This window comes from Haemaphysalis longicornis, unplaced genomic scaffold (assembly GCF_048455015.1).
Source record: "Haemaphysalis longicornis isolate Haplotype H1 unplaced genomic scaffold, Haemaphysalis longicornis Haplotype H1 scaffold_10, whole genome shotgun sequence".
In the NCBI taxonomy this organism is placed as follows: Eukaryota; Metazoa; Arthropoda; class Arachnida; order Ixodida; family Ixodidae; genus Haemaphysalis; species Haemaphysalis longicornis.
In genome coordinates, this window is record NW_027526204.1 from 122,578,147 (window position 1) to 122,602,694 (window position 24,548).

The 24,548-nt window shown below is 48.1% G+C and overlaps 1 protein-coding gene across 4 annotated transcripts in view; it reads right to left on the reverse strand.

Moving 5' to 3' along the window:
• Positions 1-22,850, reverse strand: part of LOC144159203 (cyclic GMP-AMP synthase-like receptor) — a 74,737-nt gene extending 51,887 nt beyond the window's left edge. For 3 of the 4 annotated variants that reach the window (XM_077690546.1, XM_077690544.1, XM_077690547.1), the window contains exon 1: positions 22,639-22,850. The gene's annotated coding sequence lies outside the window, so the exon portion shown is untranslated. Of the gene's footprint in view, positions 1-21,741; positions 22,175-22,638 lie in introns of those variants that run through there. The other variant, XM_077690545.1, reaches the window with a different exon arrangement.
• Positions 22,851-24,548: the final 1,698 nt, after the last annotated feature.

Here is a 24,548-nt window from a genome sequence, read left to right on the forward strand (position 1 = left end):
GAGTCTGAGTCGGGTGCCCCGAGCGCATTGACGGTCCACTCCATCTTGTGGACGAAATGCCTCCACGCTGGCTTCGGGGTGGGGGTACACTCCACCGCATCCACTCGCGCACGCCACAGTGAGTGTAGGCCAAGTGTAATGACGCATTCGCACAGCTCCGAGTGTTCTATCGGTACGTCCAGGTAACGGAGACCTGCCCAGTCAATGTCCCAGTGGACGCCCAGAAAACACTGCACCTCGTCCCAGAAATAACGTGCAGTATTGCATTCTAGGAACACGTGCTCCGCCGTCTCCAACCTCCCGCACAGGAAGCAGCCCGCACCGCGCGGCAGAAAGAAGCCACGTTCTTCCTGTCGTGATCCCACCGGTAGCACCCCGAAGTGGAAACGGCAGAAAAAGTTTTTCGTCCCAGTCGGAATCGGCAGGCACATGATTCGCTTTAGTACGCCCCGCTTAGCCGCCTCGACTGGTGGCTGTCGGTACAGGGGTGGGGGAAGGAGCTTTGCGAGAAGGTCGCGGTATAGCCGGCGGGGCTTAACTGCTAGGAGGTAGTCCCATGAAAACTGCTGTTCCAGTAGGGTGATGGCGCCAGCGATTTCTCTATAGAAAGGGGCGGCTCGGGCGCCATGGTGCAGTTGGACAGTTGTGACCTGCCACTTTAATATGTGGGCAGAGCCGATTGACTGGAGGGCTCCACGGAGAAAAGGGTCGGACTGGTCTCGGAAATATATAAAACGTTGGACTGTCAGCTTAATCTCCACGTGTACCAGACCTAGGCCTCCGGCATCTAGTCCCCAAAAGAGATTTGTGCGTCTCATAGGCTCGTACGAGGAGCGCCAGACGAAGACCGCCCACTGTCGGTGCAACTTGTTCACCGATTTCTTGTCGATGGAGGTGACTCGCGCCGAGTATAGGGTAGCCGGGTACACTACGACGTTGCAGATGTGTGCTCTGGAGACCAAGGCGATGTGGCGTGTTCTCCATGGTTGCAACTTGGCCTCCGCTGCCGTTAGCCTAGGTCGCCATCTGGCTGCGTTGGCTTCCCATAGGGCCATGTTCACGCCCAGGTAGCGGTGTAATGAATCCTTCCAGCGAGCGCCGCAGAAGCTGGGGGGCTTGAGTTCCCATTCACCCAGCCAATGCCCCTCCGATTTGGAGAGGTTTAGCTCCGCTCCAGAGAAGCGGCAGAAGCGACGTGCGAGCTCCGCGACCTCGCTCACCTGGGTTCGTGATGTGCAGACGACGGCGATGTCGTCCGCGTACGCTAGCACGCGGAGTTCTTCATTCCCGAGGACCAGTCCCCTGATCGAATTGGAAGTAGCGATCATTCGACAGAGCGGTTCCAGATAGAGCGCGAACAAGACAGGAGACATTGGACATCCCTGGCGGACCGACCTGCTGACCTCTATGGGTGGTCCGAGTGTTCCCCCCAACATCACACTTGTTGTGATGTCTGCGTAACACGTTTCTAGCCATCTGGGGCGCCCTTGTCCGCAGCCGCGAGCAGAGGGTCGAGTACAAGGCGCAGCCGTCCAAGATCTTCCGAGCTTTCGAGCGCGAGCGCATCGCCCGCAAAAAGATCAACGAGGTCAGCCACGGTGGCGGAGTCGCGCAGGTGCAGAAGGGCGACGCTGATATCAGTGTTAGTCACGCGTCTTATATCTTTAACGCATTCAAACTACGTCGTCAGCGGCGTGCGTTGGCGACTCAGCGGCGTTATAGCGGCTTGATAACTGCGTGGTGTACACGTGATACTACAAACCCGATGGAAGAGATGGAAGAGAAGGCGGCGAGGCGGTGGGCTGCGGGGGCCGAGCGCAAGCGCCGCAAGCGGGCCGACAACCGTGCATTCGCACTTTCACATTCTCCCCCTCGGGGAAATGCGGGGGAATTTTTTTCCTAAAGTGTCCAAAGTAAGCGCTCCACTTTGCCATCAATCCCAGTGGTGTTGTTTGGGCGTAAGGTCTTGCTCGTGAATGAAAATCTAGGTGCATGTATGATCTTCTTTTCCACATCTAAGTCAACGTACGTACGCTCGATGCGCCGACCACGAGCACTACTCATATTTTTGTTTATAAAATTTACAATGTGCCACATTGCTTTTGTTGTATTTAGACTGCGGATGAGTGGACAAAACACTCTGGTTCTTAATCTAGAGACGAAGCAAAGAATAATTCAAGCGTTTCGTGCTTTAGCCCTCAGCGAATTGTCACACGCAAACCTTAGGGCCCACTCGTGCACTGTGAGAAGACAGACGGTCAGCGTGTATGTACACCAATTTTGCGGAACGGTGAGCGTAGCATATTTGTTCATGAACTGGGCAAAGAAATAATCCACTTCAGAGTTTTGATGCTTCCACGGAAGCATGAAATTTGCGAATTGCTCCGTATGAACATTTTCTTAGATAGACGAACGTTGCTAAAGTTGGCCGAGGCGCATGGGCAGGTAGCATGGGAAAGGGGTCCACCTTGTCGCGTTGTAAACATTTTTACAGTTCGACAAAAAATTTGCAGGGAAAATATTAGTGAATCTGGACATTACAATATTCAGGTAATGATATAAAAATGTTAAGCAAATTTCACGCCACCCTTGGTCCATCTGATCAGAAATCACCCCGTATAAACCACGATTAATCGACACCCATGAAATTACGGCGAGTGTCGCTGTTCCTAATTATAGAAATAGTGCGAGGGACAAACGCTATGATGAGCGTACCACCCTCATCAGTGCCATAACAATGGCGCTCACCTAATCCGGACTGTCGGTGCGACCAGGTCGAAAAGCGTATCTATGTTATTTTTCATTATTGCTATGATTATTATTAAACTATTTTTATCTTTTCTTTTTTAACCAACTCATTTGAATAATCAATCAATGAACTTATTAAGGTGTGCCGAATAAGCGGTTTAAAATTTTTTAACCGAAGCCCAGCCCTATCTGTTTGATTCCATAAGAAAAGGTTTATAGACTTTCTCACGACCGCAATCAATATGTTGGGAGCCTTGCACGCTCTATAGAGACTCAATACGGGGTCCAATAAATTGAGTGCTTTGTTTTCGCAATTAAGAGTTTATTGAGTTCATGACAACCACAGTCGATAAACCTTGAGCTTTAACTGACATTTTATTAACAATATGGAAACACAACAGGGAGTTTATAAAAACTCAACGTTCATTTTCGAGAGCGATGGTAGTCTTTTGTTAAAGGAACCGGAAATATCGGGATTATTTGTTAGTGTTAAGTCTATAATGTTGGCGATGCTCGATGCGTGACGCGTAGGACTAGCAATAAGTTGAGATAGTGAAAAATAAAGAAATAATTATAGAGTAAACGCATGGGTTCACTTTATACTAGAGAAAGCAGTTTATACTAGAGAAATAATGTCTCCCGATATGATCAGAATAGAGATAGAGAAACGTGTACGTATTTCATACGGATCTCGATTAAATTCGAAAGAAAATAAACTATTCATATTGGGAAGACAGTAGATGACACCAATGAATACATCGATTGATAAGTATATTATAGAAATTCGTACACATTCTAGGGGGGAACTAATAGTTACTGGCATTGTTACCAAATCAACTTTTATAAACAAGAGTGAACGATCTCCTGTAAGGTTTGCTCTATAGCATCAAAAGATTGAAACCCGTTTCGCTGACAAAAATAGTATGTATTTATTGTTCTTTGGAAAAGGAAGATCCACCAACAGGCGTAAATTGTCTCGCCTAGGGGGCGGACACCGGAACGCCTGCTGGTGTAGGGGGGGAGGGGGAGGATAGGGAGAAAAGAATACATAGGAATAGGAGGATAGGGGAGAAGGTTGACATTATACACTGTATGTAACACGCACAAGGGTAAATATAAAACACAAAAGAGAAAAAAAAGGAAAAAGGGGAATAAGGGTAAATATAAAACACAAAAGAGAAAAAAAGGAAAAAGGGGAATAAGAGAGAAAAACAGAAAGGAGTTGCACATTGAGAAAATTAACATTACAGAGAAACACTACAGATATAGACAACACATGAATCTACAAAGGACAAAGCACACATGTAAATGGGGTCACACACGCACACACACAAGTACAGAAGCTGCTTCAGCAGCAGCACTCCACCACAATCTGGGCAGCTAGGCAGAGTTGTAGTGGAGTGCGCTGTGCAGCCCCGAAGCCCGCAGGTATGTACACAGGGCCTCGAGCACTTTGTCTCGCTCCCTAGCACTGCCCGGGGGCCAAAGCAGATCCTCAAGTGGCCGCGCTCCGTGAAGCACGACCAGCAGCTCTGCCCGCCCTGCCGCAAACTTGGGGCACTCGTATAGTACGTGCGGCAGGGACTGCACGGGCGCTCGGCAGTGGGTGCAGGCAGGGCTGGTCGCCCGCCCCAGACGGTGCTTCCGCTCCGCCGTCCACACGTCCCCCACGCGGAGGCGCAGGATGGCCGAGCGCAGTCGTCGAGGCAGGCGCGAGGCCCGCACAGGCGGCAGGCCCCCTCCGACACGCAGCCGCGGGTCCGGATGCCTGGTCCGGATGTGTCGCTGGATGAGCAGGCGGGCGTCGTCCGCTGCCGCCTGAGCCACCATGTCCGACGGAGGCAGCGCGTGTGCCCCGGCGGCCAGCTCGTCCGCCCGCTCGTTGCCATCCAGACCAATGTGGGCGGGGACCCACTGCAGGCACAGTTGAGTGCCCCGGTCTGCCAGCTGTGCCGCCTTCTCCCGGATGCCACGCACCAACAGGGAGTGCGAGTCTCCGTCCTGAAGACGCATCAGGGACACTGGGGAGTCGCACAGCAGGGCGCAGCGCTCGGGCAAAGGCTCCATCTCCAGCAGCAGGTCCAGGCCCAGTCCGACACCCACCAGCTCAGCCGTGGCCGAAGAAGAGGCATAGGACAGCCGCGCCTGTCGAGTGGCCTCTCCCAGCACGGCGGCCGCTGCGGCCGACCCCTGCTGCTGCCGCACCGAGCCATCTGTGTATACTAGGGCGTGGCCGTCTAGGTCGCCCCAGACGACACCCCGGGCCAGTGTGTTATGTGGAATAATATCAGAGCCGTGTTTTTACTTCTGCTGCTAATGAGGCCCAGCACATGCACTGATGTAGCCTAATGAGACATATTATTACTCTTAACAGGATGATCAGCCAGCACTGACTGCAACCGGACCATCACCGTGCACAGCACGCACACCCGAAGACGGTTCACCTGGCAGAGAAGATGAAAGCGCAACACCAACATATTCACGAGGCACGAGCACATGTCATAATTCTGATTTGGAGCCCCAAGAGGAGTCATCAGACTACAAGCTCTCCGGACGCGGTAAGGAAAACCCATCAAAATGCTCTTCTTACTGTAAATTTCCCTGGATTGAGCGGACTACAGAGGGGTACAAGTGCAAGGAATGTAGCGTGGCATTCAAGAAAGGCCCATGGGTGACCGAGCTGATTTCGCTGGCGTCTTCAAAAAAGCTAGGCGACAAGGCCTCCAAACATGCAAACAGTAACAACACAAAACGGCTCTTGAAGCATCGCAGTGCCTATCGGGAGACACTGTAGAATCAATGCTAATAACGCAGTCACAAAAACAAGCCGAGCAGAATACTGGCTGCACGAAGAACCTCATGAAGCTCGTCTACTATCTCTTCAAATCGGAAATTCCACACACGACTTCTAAGTGGCCCGACTTGGTCGCAACAGCGGCATCTGTGGATGGATCTGGTGATTTCTTGAGAATATTGGCTACAAAGCCCCAGAACGCCCATTTCCTGTCATCATCTTCAATTACAGGGTTTCTGGATGCCTTCGGAGAAGCCGTATCAGCGCACATAGCAAGCGAACTTAGGGAAGATCAGCCGTACTCTGTATGTGCGGATGAAGGCACGGACGTGAACGGGCGTGCGGTTCTCAGCACTTTCATTCGACACATTAGTGCTTGTCACGAAAGTTTCCAAGTGGAAGAGTCATTTATTTCAGCCGTATCCCTTGAGACGACGAAAGCTGAAGACATAACAAATACGAAGACATAACAAAATTTTTACCTTGTCAAGCATAATGCACCAACTTGCCCAACAGATTTGTTTAATGAAGTTCCTTTCTTCTACAAGAGGCCCTGTTTTGTGTTCAGCATCGTCTCTACCACCAGTTCATGTGATAGTTAGTCTTATAGCGGTGTCCTCCTGCCGTTCCCGCTATCTGTCGTTCTGCCTTCGCAAGGGACTTGTGCCGCCAGAGATATGTGCTTTGTTTGGTTACGTCAAGCCATCCCACAGCCATGTGAAACGTCTCATCAGGATCCTACGGTCAGAGCTTGGGCACCAAGTTCGGATGTTCAACGACTGGTTGCGTGTGATCACCCACGCTCAGCATCAGGACTGGACAGCCCAGAGGTATTTGCACTCTCTCCGACGGCAAGCTTCCGAAGCTACAGAATTTTTGTGGAAGGGCACGCTGCTAGGACTCCCAAGGAGACAGGAAAAGTTCCCTGTTTGCGAGGCAGCACCTGTAGTAACTGAACAGGTTCAGCTTCCCGACCGAGTCAAGTCTGTTCTAGGAAGAGGACCCAAATTTAGTCAAGAGCCTAAGATCCCTGCTCATGAGCTGCTGACCCTCAATAGGCAGATCGCTGGAAAAGCCGGCGTCGAAGACCGTGAACGGTGTCTCCTAGACGGTGTTGACAGCCTTCGTAGGACTGCTCCTACGCAGCCAAGGCAGTGTTCCCAGCTGAAGACCAAGCCTGTGGTTCAGTACTTCAATGACAATGGGCTCCGACTACTACTGAGTGACAAGGAGGGTGGGTTTGTTGCGATGCCGTCTGGTGTTTTCAATGAGAAATCAAGGCAAGCGATAGAAAAGAGCTTCAAACCCGTGAAGGCAAGTGCCCTAAAGGTGAAAGCAAAGGCTGCGGAATTATGTCGGGAACTTGAGCTGCCCCGTCTAGCAAAGGCCATTACTAGTTGTAAAAACAATAATTGTTTGAGCGTGTTTTTCACTGCTAAGACACATAAAGATAAGATGCCCTTCCGGTGTATTGTTAGCGAGCGCGGTGCTTGGCAGTCGCATTTAAGCCAGTTTTTACAAAGGCATCTTGGTAGCCTTAACCTCGACGACCCGTTTATCACCAAAAATTCACTTGAAGTCATAGATTATATTAAGAATGACGCCACGGTAGGGTTTGCCTTTTCGGTTGACGTCGAAGATTTATTTTATTCTGTCCCGCACGTGGAACTGTTTGCGTCTGTTAGGCAATGCATCGATGTAAACGGCGTGGTCAAGTTCCAGAATTCTTGTGGTATGTCGGTGGATTGTTTTATGCGGTTGTTGGAATTTTATCTGGACGCAACATTTGTTTCTTTCGAAGGACGCACGTACATTCAGAAACAAGGAATTTGTATCGGGTCATGCGTTGCGCCAGTCTTATGCAATATTTTTCTTGCTAGTGTTGACCGGGACTTGCTTTTAAGTTTTGACAAGGATGTTGTTCTGCGTGTTTTTAGATATGTCGACGATTTTTTAGTGGTTTTAAAAAAACAGTGTTCTTTTAACTACATTGCAGCCGCAGAAGGGATTTTAGAGAACTTTAGTCGCCATGGGAAAGGTCTTGCATTTACACACGAGATTCCAAGTGATGACACCCTGCAGTTTTTGGATATCAATTTTAAATTTTCTTCCGACCATGTTTGTTGGGTCTATCGCCCGCGTGCCTGTAAACAGCTCCTGCCTTTTTCATCATCTCATTCAAAGACTGTCAAAAGGGCCATAGCGTCTCTGGTTTTAGAATCTGCACTGAAGAAGTCGTGTGCACATGCTGTTCAAGAGAGCTTTGACTCTCAATTGAAGAGACTTCTGTCGGTCGGCTACCCAAGCTATGTCTTGGTGGGTGTTGCCGAAGCCTTGCTGCGGAAAGCCAAAGGCCAAGTAGGTGCGAGGCGGCCAGAACAACCTAAGGTGAAGCCTGTTGTTCTGCCCTATATACATAAGGTTACGCACAACCTGAAAAAAGTGGCAGAACGGTACCAAGTGCCGGTGGTGTTTTCTGCTCCACAGAAACTTGGCCGCCTGTGTGCGCAAATTTCCGGCAAGCCAAAACCGAAAAAGTGCGAAAAGAAGCATGCCAAGCGCTTTGTGGCGTGTGACGTCGGTGTAGTCTACGAGATACCGCTTTTATGCGGGGAGGCCTACATCGGCCAGACGGGCAGGTGTGTGAATGACCGGGCACGCGAGCATAGTTCTTCTCTTAACAATGATATGCGTGCGCATTTACCCGCACACTGCAAAGACTGTAGGCCTGTCAGTCCCTTGAAAGAGTGCAGACCTCTGTTTGACCAGATTAGGATTCTCGGTAGGAGTAAAAATTCCGTGGCGAGAGAGCTGTTAGAAGCGTTCCATATTAAGCAGAAAGGTGATAAATGCGTCAGTGATACTTCGGTTCTTTTGCGTGCCAGTGAGTGTGAATTTTTGAAAATGTCACTGTGATTATGTTCTCTGGTTGATTCGTTCTACGTAGTGTTCCAAAGTGCGCATGCTCCTGGTACATGTATAAATATGAGACGATGCCTCAATAAATGTTAGTTGAAAGTGAGCGCTTGTCCCGTCGTCCTTCTCTACTGTCGTTGTCCAAGTCGCGCTTTTTACCTTTTCAAAAATAACAAATACGCTCATTGGCGAGTTAAGAAAAGTCATAAAGCCAGAAAATATCGCCGCTGTCTCTTTTGATGGGGGTGCAAATTTCAGCGGAAACGTGAGCGGCGTGCGAGCGCAACTCAAGGAATATGCACCTGATTTGCTTTTTGTGCACTGCCGAAGCCACCTCCTCCAGCTTGCTCTCGTGCATAGTTGCAGGCAGACGCCCCCTATAAAAATAGTACTGAGTGCGCTGAATAAATTGTACAGTACCTTTAGGGGAAGCCACAAGCGACTGACGATTTTGAAGAACGCTCAACTAGCGATGGAAGGGTTGTCCCATAAGCTTGTTCAGCCTGGAGAAACACGATGGCTTTCTTATGAGGGCAGAGTGAAAGTAGTGGTTGAGCACTACTCTTCTATTTTTCGCGCATTAGAGCACGTATACACGGACGCCGGAGACTATTCTTCTGACGCCGGGGGACTCCTTCTCTTATTCCGAAAGAAGTCCACCGTTTTCATATTGCTCTTATTGTCTCGACTTCTAGGGCCTCTTGCTCGTCTGAGCAAGTGCTTGCAATCGTCGAAGGGTAACCTATGTGAGGCCATGAAATTGGTGCGTGCAGTAATGTCATCCCTTGAAGGAATCCGTGTAGAAGATGTAAGGATGGAGGCTCAGAAGCTCGTCGAAGAAATTCAAGAAAACCAACTCAGAATGGATGATGACGAAACCATCAGCGACGCGGATCTTCTAAAAATTGGATCAAGTTACCAGACTAAAATCCTGGAGAACATGCGTGCAAGGTTTTGCGACCAGTTTCAAGAGTTGGCATTATTCCACGACATATTTCATGCAAAGCAGGAAACTCCTGATTTTAGGCGTGTCTCTCAACTGTGCGGAACATCAGAACAGGACATGGTAACCGAATATTCAATTTACAGACGATATCCCGGAGAACTGGCCTCGCAGCAAGCTCTATTAAGGCTTGCATGCGAGGTCGAGAGGAATACAATGTTCCCTGCTTTGGCATCAGCTGCAACGAGAATACTGCTTCTTCCCGTGGGAACGGCTGCCGTCGAACGAAGCTTTTCAACCATGAACAGAATCCTAACATCAGATAGATGTCGCATGACACCGGTCCATGTTGACGCGCTGATGAAGATTTCTATTGAAAGTCCAAGTATCCCCAGTATTAGGAACGCAACAGACGAAGAAAGGGGGGATACTTGGACTTTCTAGACAGTGCGTACATTCTGTGGGCCAAGAAACCGCGTAAGTCACTGTAAACGTGCGAGGTGACGCGGTGTAACTGTACAGTTTGTGTGCTCCAATTTAATTTCTTTAACATTAATATTTTGTGAATGTGGCAACTACTGTTGGCCTATTAGTCACAGTGTACATACACTTTTCGTTCATTGTTACATTTCGCCTGTGTTGCTTAGATATATTGGCTCCATTTCTGTTGTACTTATTTTTTCTTGTGCCATATGATATTGCACTAAGTTTGAAAACGTGTCAACTTTGTTCCATCAAGACCTGTAGATAAAAAACTTGCCTCACCTTGAAAGAATAAACAAGAATAAACTTTGTGCAACCAAATGAAAATTATACTGTTTCTTACGTTCTTGAAATTTTCAAACGTGGTGACAACATGCTATGGGTTTTTAAATGTAGTATTGCATGATTCATCCTCCAAAACGAGGCCCACTTTTTGACCCTCTATGCAGCCTTCCTCCGTGCCTTCCTGTCGCGACCTTCACCGTACACAACCAAATAAACCAACATATCGAGGCCAACCCAAAGATAGGGGTTTACGTAGTAATTATGACTTAAATGATACAGAGATTGACGCTTACAATAGAAAAAAACAGCACAGAAACGAGCTTTTAAACTAACAGAGGAAGATTCTGGTTTGTACGCTGGCAAGCGTCGTAATGCAAACGCCAACTGAAGTTCGTACTTTGTCTGCAATATCCGATCATATTGTTTCAACACAGGGCAGTTATAGATTTTTTTGAAAAGTACTGGACTGGATGCCAGATCTTAGGCCAACCATAGTGCTGCACGATTACTGTGTATACGCGTCACTTCCATATTTCCATCATCATGTACAGCCCACTTGCCCCCATTTTCCCCCCGTGTAATCTGCGAGCCAGAGCACACCAGACCGAGCTCTTTCTCTCATCCAATAAATTATCTTTACCTATCTCTACAATATGCTTGCTTAACAGTTATTTAGTTTACTTCTCGTAATTCGTAGCTTTTCCGTCACCATTACTCTACAAAAAACCGTTAAGCCTTAATCAAATAAAACAACCCGGTAAGCGCAAACCCCTCATACACACACCCATTCGCATACTATATGTATATGTATGTATATATATATATATATATATATATATATATATATATATATATAATAGCGAATCAGAATAGGAAATGAGGGGCTCGTTGAAAATAAGACAGAAATAAGCATTGGCAGTCAAGAAGACCTCGGAAAGCAAAGGGGAGGATGTAGTAGCTCAAGATAAAGAATTTGGAAAATAAGAAAGTGGAGACAAAATCTACATCCTCCCCTTTGCTTTCCGAGGTCTTCTTGACTGCCAATTCTTATTTCTGTCTTATATATATATATAGATATATATATATATATATATATATATATATATATATATATACAGACAGATAGGTCAGCAGTCTACAACGCCAAGGGAGGCATAGGGGTGTGGTTAGGCTCTTTTCTTTTTCACTACGGTTAATGAAGTAAACATTTTTTTTAATACACAGAAGAAAGAAAGAAAGAAAAACGCGCCCAGAGTGGGGACCGAACCCACGCCTTTCGATTACATGTCGAATGCCTTACCAATTCGGCTATCTGGGCGACTGTGTTCTCCTTCACTTTCTGGGCTATTTATATTTACTAGAAGTGTATCTGACGCTTGAGGGTGGTGGCCAGCGCCACCACCCTCACAGGGTGGTGGCCAGCGCCAGCGCCACCACCCTCACATGGGCTTGCGGCGACAGTGGCTGAACCTGCAAGGGTGGTTTGGCCGCAATCGCAGAGTAGGACGGCGCGTAGACGGTGGCCAAGGGAGGGGTCGTGGGCGAGTAGGTCTGAGAGCAGACGGTGGCAAGAGGAGAACGTGCAGGTGAATATCCCGTCATGGATGTTAGCTCCTCCCTGACAATATCTCGAAGCTCCGGCGCGTTAGTGTGACAATGGTCACGCGACGTGCAGGGCGAGTCCTGTTGCTGCAGTTCTTCGCGGATAATCGCGCGAATGAGGCTGCGCAGATCCGAGTCCCCGTATTGATGAGAGGCGCAAGCCTCCTGGCGAAGGCGAATAGACTGCAGTTGGTCCAGCCGTTGACAAGTCTTGCGGACATCACTGACGCTTGCAGGATTTTCCACAGCCAGAGCGTTAAAGGCAAACGGAGCGATACTCTTCAATACATGACGCACCTTGTCAGCCTCCGGCATGGTTTCATCCACACGGCGACAAAGAGCGACGACGTCCTCAATGTAGGAGGCGAATGTCTCATCAGGGCGCTGAATGCGAGCGGCAAGCGTTTGTCTGGCTACATCGGCGCGAATGGACGGCGTGCCGAAATTTTTTCGTAGCTCCTGAGTAAAGTTGGTCCAGTCGGTGATCGTGTGTTCGTTGTTACGGAACCACGTCTTGGCCGCCTCGTGTAGGGAGAAGGAGACAATTCGAAGCTTGAATGCGTCATCCCACCGATTGAAGCTGCTGACCCGATTATAGCTATCCAGCCAGTCGTCGACATCCTCACCTCGACGGCCAAAAAAACTTGGCGGATCGCGTTGGTGGCTGGTGATCGTAAATGCAGCAGGCACAGCAGCTGACGACCCGGAGGGGCTGTTCCCGCTCTCGTGCTGCATCATCAGAGGCAAGCGCCTTCCGGAACGGAGCTCCAGGTGTGCGACTGGGAAAGACAGAGGACGGGACCGAGGTGCACCTCCACCACTTGAGGGAGACGTCAAGGGCAGCCGTCACCCAGAAGACACGTCGCAGAGGCAGTGGAACAGCGCGTTTATTCTGAGCGGCAACCCAGAACTCCAGCCCCAGGAATGATGATGAGGATGGGTATGAAGAATAGATGAGGTATGGCATGATGATGATAATTGTCCTGGGAAGCAGACGAAGTATACGATGAATTGGCCACGACAGTACAAGGGCCCTTATCCATGTCTCCTTGAAGTGGGCAATAGCGCAACGGACAGATTGGTTCTCACACTATATATATATATATATATATATATATATATATATATATATATATATATATATATATATATATATATATATATATATATATATATATATATATATATATATATATATATATATATACACACACACACACGGTCCACACCCCTCCGCGTTTTGGTAACACCCCCCAAAATCGAAATTCTGGATAAATCCCTGGTCGGCGTGCGGAGGGGGGGGGGCAGACGGCGGAGACAGGAGAGGGGTGTTGACCGGCGGCGTCAGTGCAGAGGAATTTCCTTGGTTGCAGCCCGGCTGAGGGAGACGGCGTTTGACGCGTCGTATGAAGTTGCTCGTGTATCCATTTAATTTTTCTTCAGGTCAGCGATTACGGCTTTTTCTTCTTTCTTCCGGTCATCTTCTGTTGAGCATGTAGTTCTGGCTCTAAGTAAGAGAGCCGAGACCACAGATGATTTGTAGGAATTTGGGTGGTAGGAATCGAATTGCAGGTAGCGGCCGGTGTGGGTGGGTTTCCTGTATACTGTGAAATTTAGTCCGTCTGGCTGTCTTTTTATCAAAACGTCGAGGAATGGTAAGGTGCTGTTCGTTTCTTTTTCCACGGTGAATTGGATGGCCGGTTCAATCGAATTTAGCTGCGACAGGAAGTTGTCTGCTGTTGCTTCTTTGATGACACAAAAGCAGTCGTCCACGTACCGGAGAAACACCTTGGGCTTTTCGGGGAAATTTTTCAGAGCGGTCCTTTCAACTTTTTCAATTACAAGGTTGGCTGTGGTCACGGAAATAGCTGCCCCCATCGCAGTTCCACTTACTTGCCTGAAATATTCCTGCTTGTAGCAGAAATATGGCTTTAACGTTACGACTACCCGGCCCCCTCTGGAAAAAATGGTGACTACCATCGAAAGTGGGATTACGCGTCTTGAGGCATGCGTCCGAGAGGAAGTCAGACTGAAGGTGATTGGCGTTCTCGGGAGCATTCCCCGACAGCGCCAACAGAACTTAAAGCCAGATGAAGCCGCAGTCATCCGTAGCCTACGAGATGATAACGTAGCCGTCCTCCCTGCAGACAAGGGAAATTGTACCGTCGTGCTTGACCGCCAGGCCTACGAAAGCAAAGTTCCAGACCTCTTCGATTGCTCAACGTACGAAAAACTGAAAAAGGACCCAACCCCACATGTTCAAAGGGAGCTTAACAAACTCCTGGCCAACATTTTCAAGAAGTACCCCGATTTCCGAAGCCTATATCTGCGACTGATCTGCCGGAATGGCTCAGCGCCTGGTTTTTATGGGCTACCAAAAATTCATACACCCGATGTGCCCCTCCGGCCTATTGTGGACTTCACAACTTCACCACTTCGAGCCCTGTCCAACTTCCTTCATCAGGTTCTCTCGCCTCCCGTCGGCAAAACGTCCACCCACGTCAAGAACGCCAGCCACTTCGTTGAACTTGTCTCCGAAGTGCCGATCGACCGTGAGGACAGACTCGTCTCTTTCGACGTCGTGTCGCTTTTCACCAGCGTCCCTGTTTCCCTGGCCGCTGCAACCGCCACAAGTGCCCTCGAAAACGACGACAGCCTGAGCGCCAGGACCTGCCTCAGCGTCGGCGAGATAACGCAACTTCTGCAGTTCTGCCTGCAAAGCACATATTTCTGCTACAAGCAGGAATATTTCAGGCAGGTAAGTGGAACTGCGATGGGGGCAGCTATTTCCGTGACCACAGCCAACCTTGTAATGGAAAAAATTGAAAGGACCGCTGTGAAAAATTTCCCCGAAAAGCCCAAGGTGTTTCTCCGGTACGTGGACGACTGCTTTTGTGTCATCAAAGAAGCAACAGCAGACAACTTCCTGTCGCAGCTAAATTCGATTGAACCAGGCATCCAATTCACCATGGAAAAAGAAACGAACAGCACCTTACCATTCCTCGACGTTTTGATAAAAAGACAGCCAGACGGACTAAATTTCACAGTATACAGGAAACCCACCCACACCGGCCGCTACCTGCAATTCGATTCCTACCACCCAAATTCCTACAAATCATCTGTGGTCTCAGCTCTCTTACTTAGAGCCAGAACTATATGTTCAACAGAAGAGGACCGGAAGAAAGAAGAAAAAGCCGTAATCGCTGACCTGAAGAAAAATTAAATGGATACACGAGCAACTTCATACGACGCGTCAAACGCCGTCTCCCTCAGCCGGGCTGCAACCAAGGAAATTCCTCTGCACTGACGCCGCCGGTCAACAACCCCTCTCCTGTCTCCGCCGTCTGCCCCCCCACCCCCTCCGCACGCCGACCCACCCGTATTTTCCGTCCCCTATGTTAAAGGAACGAGTGAAACTTTATCCCGCATTCTTCGCAAGGAAGGCATTGTCATCTCCCACAAGCCAGTGTCAACTCTTGGACGGCTCATACCTCGACCTAAAGAGCGGCCGCCAAAAGAAAAATCCCAAGGGGTCGTCTACAACATTGCTAGCGCAGAATGCCCCGCTAGTTATGTTAAGGGAGACCATGAACTTCTCGGAACGCCTCCGCCAACACAAAAACGACGTTCGCAAGTCCGACACTCAGCGCAGTGCATTGGCCGAGCACTGCGAAAAAGCTGACCACACCATTAACTTTGACGGCGCGCAGGTGATTGGCACCGAAACCAATTACTCAGAAAGATTACTGCTTGAGTCCTGGCACATACAAGCGAACCGGCAAGGCCTGAATAGATCCCTCGGAGCCCTTCCCACCATCTACAGCCACGGCCTCCGACGCGCAAGGGCAAGAATCCAGTAAGAAAAAAGAAAAAGAAGACAGCTATATAACCGCTGCTTCTTGTTTGTACATAGTCACCCCTAATGAAGGAGCCCAGTTGGCTCCGAAACGTTGGGACCGCTTTGAATAAACGCCCTTGGTTGGTGTATTTGCCTCTTTCGTTCACTTTTAGTTTCGCGGACACCGATTTTGGCGGGTAGTTTGAAGGACTGGAAAGCGCTGCTCACGGCGACGGGCATCGGTACGGTATTCGGACGCTTTCATGCAATAATTAGTGTTTATTTAAATATATCATTCTCAGCCTTAGTGCCCGTATGCTTTTACAAAAAAAAAAAAAAAACCTTTTTCTGAAAATGTGAAATTGCAGTTTACAGTACCACTCACACTTGGTTAAGAATTCTGTCGTGTGTTCACATGTTTCCGAGCCACATAAAAGAGACACATCATAAATGAAGAAATATTTATTGCATGGCACTAAACGGAACAAGTTCAAATTGTCATCATTCTCTGCAACACACATATAATAATAAACAGTGAGTAATACACAACAGAGACAATACACAGTAGTGAGAGGAAAACACGTTTCCAGGAATGAAAAAAAATGCACAAGTAAAGGTATCACAACCACACAAATGATTTTTTCTCCACGGTAATTGAAAATGCAGAAAACCCAGAAACTCAGCCATCCACAGGTTTACTTGTATCTACGACACCCTCAGACACTGTGCGCTGTTGCAGTCATACAAAAATATCAACCATAGCATAATCTAGACACTGGGATACTTGCAACTGTTTACAACCACTATCTCCGCAGATAATTTTTTTAGTCTCGCAATTTCTCCAGTTAGGATGTAAAAGAAGGGAAAAACTTAGACTTTGATGGCCTCGCTTATTTGATGAACTCTAATGAGGTCTATTGCCTTGGGGCAACTTCAAACCACTATCTCCGCAGATAATTTTTTTAGTCTCGCAATTTCTCCAGTTAGGATGTGAAAGAAGGGAAAAACTTAGGCTTTGATGGCCTCGCTTATTTGATGAACTCTAATGAGGTCTATTGCCTTGGGGCAACTTCAAATCAGTAGCAGTAATTGAACAGAAATCACATTTGTGTGGAGATGCACAGGCAAAAGGTTAAGAGGAAAAAAAATCAACTTCCTATCGGTTCCTTGCAAGGGTGCATTTTCCCAAGAAGCCGGGTTACCTTCCGAAAGCGTCGCCTTCCCAGTAAAGGCAAAGGGTCAGGCGGGGATATTTTAGGTACGTGCACGTAGTCAACCGACAGGTTCCAGGCTCGATTAAGGCACACAAATTCATGCCTTCCGCTGTCAATACGAAGTCTAATATAAGAAACAGGGAAGCAGTATATGCTCCTCGTGTATGAGACAATGGCGGCACATTACAGAGTACCATAAGCATTTGACAACGTAGGTCCCAACATGGTTCTCTTCATCTAGGCCAGTCCGACAACAGGCAGCACGTACGGTGACAAACGACATTTAGCATGACCTCTTACCCTGGCAGTCTTCATAATGTAAAAGGGTTTTTGTGGATGTACTGTTTTCACAATATTACAACTTGCAGCAACAATAATTTGCGAGTGGAGTTTGGAGACTGTATACGCTGTTGTTAGTGGTTTTAATGAGATGAGCCATGTCAGTGATAAAAAACAGTTTGTTCCTTGAGTCAACGATAGTCTTTCCAGTGGTCCCGCCTTATTGAGTGCCGAGACTTGCATTAGATTTTAGGTGCTAATGGCAAGGTTCAATAGATGGAATACAGTTGCGGTATCCACCAGAAGCATCAATAAGGCAGCAAGAAGCATTGCAGGCAGTCATCAACATAACTGAATAACTCTGGGAGAACAGTTGGCACGGCCACTTTTGTGAGTCCTGTGAGGGCAGGAACCATGAAGTGCTTGCACCATGTTTGGTATGACGAATGCAGCTGGCTGGTTGGCTCTGTCTTGAGGGCACCTGTAGACCTGCACAGGTGATAGGTGATATTCGCCCCGACCGCGAACACAGTCGGCCCCTGGCGGCGGCGGGACGAACCACTCCTAGTGTGGATGGTGCTCTCGCGTCGTCTGCTTTTTCACGTCGCGTGCGGCGCAAGAAGCTTGCTGCACACGACAAAACAACCAATATGTGTGCTCGTTTGGCAGTAAGCAATGACATAGTTACCTCTGCTTGCGCATTTCCTCTAGAAACGCAATAATCAGCAGCCGTTGCGGGTTAATGTGCTGGTTTAATTACACGAAACATCTTCGCCCTGGTCATCGCTTGAGTGTGAAACGTGTTATAAACATTGCTTCCACACATTGCACTTTTCTTATTGTTGAGTTCAGTCGTCTGCCGTTTCGGGAACGTCGAAGGGTGCTTTTTGAAGGTGGCGTGGTGATTATTTAAAGGATAAAAGTTAAGTACGCGAAATGGGTAAGACCTGTGCATACGCGGGCAAATTCCACACCCTTGTAAAATTGCGCAGTGTCCTTATAGAAAGAAGAAACAAACAAAAACATTTACACTGCACACGACCCGTGCGCTATCGCCCATACATTACCGGACACGTATTTTACACCCGCAAGTGCCTGTGTGATCGTGTCCTTCCCGTACCTTTTCTAAAATAAATACCATTTTTTGACAGTCATTGCTTATACTGAGGAGGAGGAATAAACATTTATTCAACTGTATCGAGTTGCTAATTTTACGTATTATTTAAAATACGTTTCTATGGATGCGCAAGAGTATTTATGGGGATTTTTCGGTAAAATTAAGCAGTTGTGAGTGTGCGTCTGTCATGTGGCATTTCGTGAGGCATGTTCATATACATCATTTTCAAATCCGACATGAATCACCTTGTCCAGAAACGTGTCTCACTCATAACCAAATGCCTAATATGGCCACGTCTTAACCTCTTAAGGTGGACCTAAGTTTAAAGGAAGAAGAGAAAACGCGTAATATAATGCACATTGTTGTCCACATGTGTGAGGGGTGTGTGCCATGACTCGCTGTTTTTTTTTTTTTTTCCACAATGCTTGCTTTCAATACCATTTTGAAAAAGGCGGGCCACAATTCCTGGACAATCCCGGACCAAAGGGGGGTTAATCAGTTTTAAAAATACGTACTGCTTTTTCACCGCTACAGAACATGACGCCTAGTGTAGTTTCGATTGTAAGTAATACTGATAACCATAGTTTGGCTTTTCACGTTACATGCGTTCTCTTCTCGCTGCTCTTGCAACGTTGGCATGACCCCCCCCCCCCCCCTCTTCCCGAAAAAAAAACTAAATGCTCAGAATTTCATTTTTTAACCAATCCTCAAGAATTAAATGCCAAGACAAAGGCGATATTCAGTTTACAAAACAAAGTTACCGGGAACCCGTTGCACTGATTCGCAACGAGAAATAAAAAGGAAATGTTTTACATCTGCAACAGCACAACTTCATTTATTGCCATCTTTAGGGTTCGTAAGCGACCTTATACGCAAGAATGCAAACACATCTCGCTGTTGCAGGCACCTCTTAGATTTTAAAAGGAACGCAGATGGTCAACAGAGCCGCCGTAACAGAAAATTTGTCTTCACTGTGAGGTCCCAGAAGCTTGGTTGGCACAACTGTAAACCTGCTTGTCACTTTGCGAAAACCTAGCTAAACATGAGATGTTGATTGTACTGCGTGCGTTAACAATTCAATTGGCAAGTTCACTTGCGACGAAAACCGTAAATAAGTGATCCGAAACCATTATTCATCAAACCTTACTTCAGAGTTGTTAAAATTTCATTTAAAAGACCCGTTAGAGCGGTTACATTTATATTTCGCGCTGATCAAAATTCAGTAATTTTATGTTGCCTTTTGAATACACAAAAAATATTGTAAGCTTTTGAAAGAATTTCGGGGCAGTTAAGTAGTGTTACCATTTCAGGGCATCCCACAAATGTAAGAATGCGTCATGCTACCAGTGAAAGCAATTGAGATTGCCGTTGTAAACTGAACTTCAGAGATCGATGCTTCCCGATTTGTTTCTATTTATGCTTTTATTGAAGGCTCAAAGCCGTAGTCTGGAAAGATCAAGCTTGCTACGAGCCACAGCGTACAAGTTCATTGTCACAATTACGGCCATTCTGAGATTCCCGATGAGTCGTCGCTTTTTTTGCCGTAGTAATGAAAACTGACTGCCGCTTCCATGCTATACATTGAACGTTGAAGAACCGAACTACAGCATATCACTCTTGTTTGCACCTTTCGTGCGCATATACGGCGGGAAAAAGGCACGAAGCGCGCCCACAGTGTGCATTCTTACGGGCCGCTCAGCGGAGCATCCACACTAGCAGCGCGACGCTGTCGCCACCTACATGTCGAGCTCGTGGCGAATAGTACACAAACTGCTTGCAATGACAGATGATCTGCGAATAGTCTGTAAATTTCACTGCGACTAGTATTCAAATATTGCCTCCAGTGCATGCCACCTATTTAAAACACAAGTTCTCTTATTCTATTCAGCAATCATGTGGTCAAGCTATTAGCAACACTAAAATATGGGTCTTTGTAATTTCGCAACACTGGTTAGGTACATTCTTAATGCAATTCAGCTATTGTTTGGGTTAACAAAAACTATAACGCTGCTCACATAGCCTGAATCTCTGTCTTTTTTTGTAAAATCAGGACGAAGAGCGAGAGCGAGCTGAACGTTAAACAAACCCCGTTTGTTTAACGTTCGGGATGCGTTTCTTTCGCGAGCCCCACGGGCTCGCGAAAGAAACGCATCCCGAGAACGGGCACCTGGCGAAAGTATATTTAAGCGCTGTGTGGGCACCATGGCAAGCAGCAGTGAGCGTCGTACTGAGTACTACTGACCGCCAAAGGCCATGCCTTAAAAAGATATGACAAGAAAACACACCGTTCTGACTGAATAGGTGCAATCTGCGCAATACGTGTTTAATGAAACTAGCCAAAATATGACCAGAGAAAAGAGAGCAAACGCTTGAAAAAACGGCAAGTGTGGAACAGTTCTATGCGATACCGGAATTGATATACGATGTAGAACGAAGACCAAATTTGAAGGTTTCAATGCACTGCGCACTCACCCCGCCTCGAACAAAGCTGTTATCTGCCGACGAAAGACGCGTTTTTACCGTACCTGGCGCGCCAAAGCAAAGCGACGAGCGCGCGTTATCGGCGTCGGCGAGCGGGTTCGCCTTGTACGCAGGCAGCTTGGTATGCACCCATGTGTAAAACTTACGATGGGTGTACGGCTCCTGGTTATGCCCAGATAAGCCAAATTAATGCAGATACGGCTACTTCGCCGTGTACAGTGGGGTCCACTGTTAAAGGGAAACGGCGAGCGCGTGGCCACTGCGCCCCGCGAAGCGCCGTCGCCGAGACGTGGCGAGGATCGGAGACAGCCGGCACATGCGCAATGATCGCATGAGGTGCCAGAAGCCGCTCTGTCGTCTGCTACGGCACTTCGCACGGCCGCTCACATCCTTCCACCGCGAAATCCCTCAGCTGTTGCAAGCTGAGCGGCTGTGCGAAGCGCCGTAGCAGACGACAGAGCGGCTTCTCGCGCCTCATGCGGTCATTACGCATGTGCCGGCTGTCTCCGATTCTCGCCACTTCTCGGCGACGGCGCTTCGCGGAGCGCAGTGGCCACGCGCTCGCCGTTTCCCTTTAACAGTGGTCCCCACTTTACGTTAGCCCGGACGGCTTTGCAGTGCATCACGGCCGTAATACATAATAGCAATGGCTAGCTAGTATAATACAACGCAGCCTGCGGCTCACGTAATTCAGTGCAGCGACAGCGCACAACGCCTGCTTCGCCTACGGACCGCCGGCCGGCCGGCCACTTCCGCAACTCACCGCCGTCGTTTGCGGCACGTAAACGCTACGTGCGACGACGGGCGCGTACCGCTGGCATCCCTCAGCGCTAGATATAACGGCACAACCTGCCTGAAATACCATTACGTCCGACTAAAAAATGGTGTCTTACGCCTTTCCGAGGCGTTTCCAAAGCGCTTATCTTAAGGCAGCATAGCTATGCCTGATTCCCTGAGGTTACGCAGTGCTCGCAGCGTTTGCAGTACAAGGAAACGTAAATATGATACGCCACAACAGCACTTTAAAAAAGAAAGCCTCACCTTTCGTTCAGGATGCAAAACCGATGTCGCAAAGAAAGCGCTAGGCGTTTCCTTCTCAACAACAGAGGTTAGCACGAGGCTGCAGAAACGCACGTGCAAACTAGAAAAAGCCAAATGGCGGCTTGAGCTTGCGGCTTGGCCAGGCTTGGCGCCGGCGCAAAGAAGCCACAAAAATTTACATTCACAGCCATTCAACTTATTACACAAATAAAAATGTGTAGTCTAATGTGTAACAAAATTTTAAAAGTATAACATTGTGTGTTAGCTTAATTTTAAATATATAGTTTTTTTACCACTTGCGCCGACTGCCGGATGGTGCGCGAGTCAGGCCACTCGGCGCGTGGCCTCCGCGATCGGCTACCGGCGGCGCGCCGCCGGCAGCAAATCGCGGAGGCCACGCTCGGCGACTCGGCCATAGAGAAATAATTTCTTTCTCTATGACTCGGCCGCGATAAGCCCGTGTGTCCACTCTTCTAATTTTTTTTTCTCTATGCTCCCACTGCTCCGACCATGTAAGAGTATCACACACGCACGCACATTTATAGAGGTGATGTGGGTAGTCTACAAATTGTAGTGCAACTAGACACAGGATTTACACTTGCTGCACTTGGAGAACACACCCGGTAGCGTTCGCGACGCCGAGCAAAAAGGAAATCACGCACTTTGCCACTCTCTCAATCGCTACATATCTATAATAGAGAGATGGAAGCGTCAATTGACACGTTCAAATTATTTACGAAGGCCAATCCCCCTTCGGGGCTACGGCCAAACTTTTCGAAGGCATCAACCCGGAACCACCAGAATATTTCAGACCCGCGTGGGGGCTTTCTTTCCAGCAAGGCTCTTCAGTAACGTTTCATGAACACACGCGGACACTTGTAATCAGTAATTATTTACCTGAGAGCTGTGTAAATTGTTTTGAACGACGATTGTTGGGGTAGAGCAACCACACACAGTTGGGGCGATGGTGAATGGAGACGACTGATTTCTGGCGGTCTTTTTAAATAGAAACGCCACCGGCTTCTAGAACCTTCTCACAGAACAGGGAGGATACCTTCTGGGCGCGCTGGTCCAATCAGCGCTGTCACCACAGAACAGGGAGGGCCATGGGGAGGGCGCTGTTATGTTCTGGCATGGAGAGATTTTTTCTGTTAACCTCGTCGATGATGATGATGCTGATTAAAGGCCTCCTCTTTGAATCAGGGTGATGGCGTGCGCCATCTAGCCTATCTTAGTAGTTTGAATTTAAATTTAGTCTCTCAACTCGGATTTCTTTTTAATTCTGCCCTGCCGCTACCCCTGGCTGGGCTGTTATTTTATCGACTTCCCTGCTTTTTTTCCACCAATACTCTAGCCGCTGCTTAGTAATACCTACTGCTGACCAATGTTTCCATCTATTGCGAAGCCCAGTGCCTCAGGAAGTAGGACTTTCCCCCCAATTCTATCCGGCTGAATCTTTTGGCATCCTATTACTATGTGGTCGATTGTTTCTTTATCCCTGCCACATACAACACATGTCTCATCCTGGGTCGAATATTTGCTCATGTAAGTTCGAGTTCTCAAGCAGCCAGCCCGCGCCTCAAAGAGCAACGCCCTACCTTTATTGTTGTCATAAAAGTTCTCTTTCCGGATCTCTTTTTTGCTTGCTTTGTAGATTCCCAGCGACGCCTTCTTTTCCATCCTCTCTTTCCACATGAGCGTCTCTGTTTCCTTCACTTGCTTTTTAACTGCCCCCCCCCCCCCCCCCTTGTTTATTTGCCGCGGTCAAGGTATATTTAGTCGCCAGCTTTCGCGTCCTCTTCCGCCATTGGGTGTCCACACTTTTAAGGTACAGGTACCTGTGCACTCTGGCTTCCCAGTTCTTCTCATCTAAATGTCTCAGCCGCTCCTCAAAACGTATCTTGCCTCAAATGAAGCCCAACCCATATCGCCTTGTACCCGCCTCATTTGTAGTCTTACTGTGAGCTCCCAGTGCTAATCTGCCGACTGCCTTTTGGTTAACCTCCAGTCCCGACAGGATATCGGAATTTAAGCATAATACTGCATTAGAGAACGTGAGCGCCGGCACCATTACCCCTTTCCAGATGCCTCGCACTACCTCGTACTTATTGTAACCCCAAAGTGCTCTATGTTTCATTACTGCTGCATTTCGCCTCCCTTTCAGTTTGAGGTGTTCTTCATGGGCATTCAGGTAGCCTTTTCCTTAAAAAAAACGCCAGTGTGTACGAGATTTCGGCGCACAATAAAGATCCCCAGGTGGTCAAAATTAATCCGGAGCCCTCCACTACGGCGCGCCTCATCGCCTGCGTTGCGTCGGCGCGTTAAACCCCACAATCAGATCGCTTTTCCTTCATTAAGCCAGATCCCCAAGCTAACGCCAGCGCGTTAGCAGCGCCGCCTAGTTATTTATTTTTTTGTTTTTTTTTTTTTCCATAGCCTTCAGTTTTTTTATATAACCTACTGTGCCTGCTCTATCTCCCGGAAACCCATTGGAGCAGCCGGTTCACTGTGGGTATTCTAGGCACTATACTGTGGGGACGCCACGCCAAGTTCCCAGGTTTCTTGATGGCCATGCCAAGATGCCAATGGGTACTGCTGCTTCAAGCCGAGGTGAACTGAAACGGGCTCGGCGTCGTCTGCTACGCGCAGGCGTGTTCTGCTACAAAAGTCTGCAAAACGGCGAGTTCGGGCTTCATGAGTCAATATTAAACCTGGAAGGTTTATGCGCAGCGCCGTAGAATTACCAAGAGGCGCTTAGTGAGTTATTCCCGCCGCCACGCTCGCCTTTTTGCGTTCACTACGGAAGT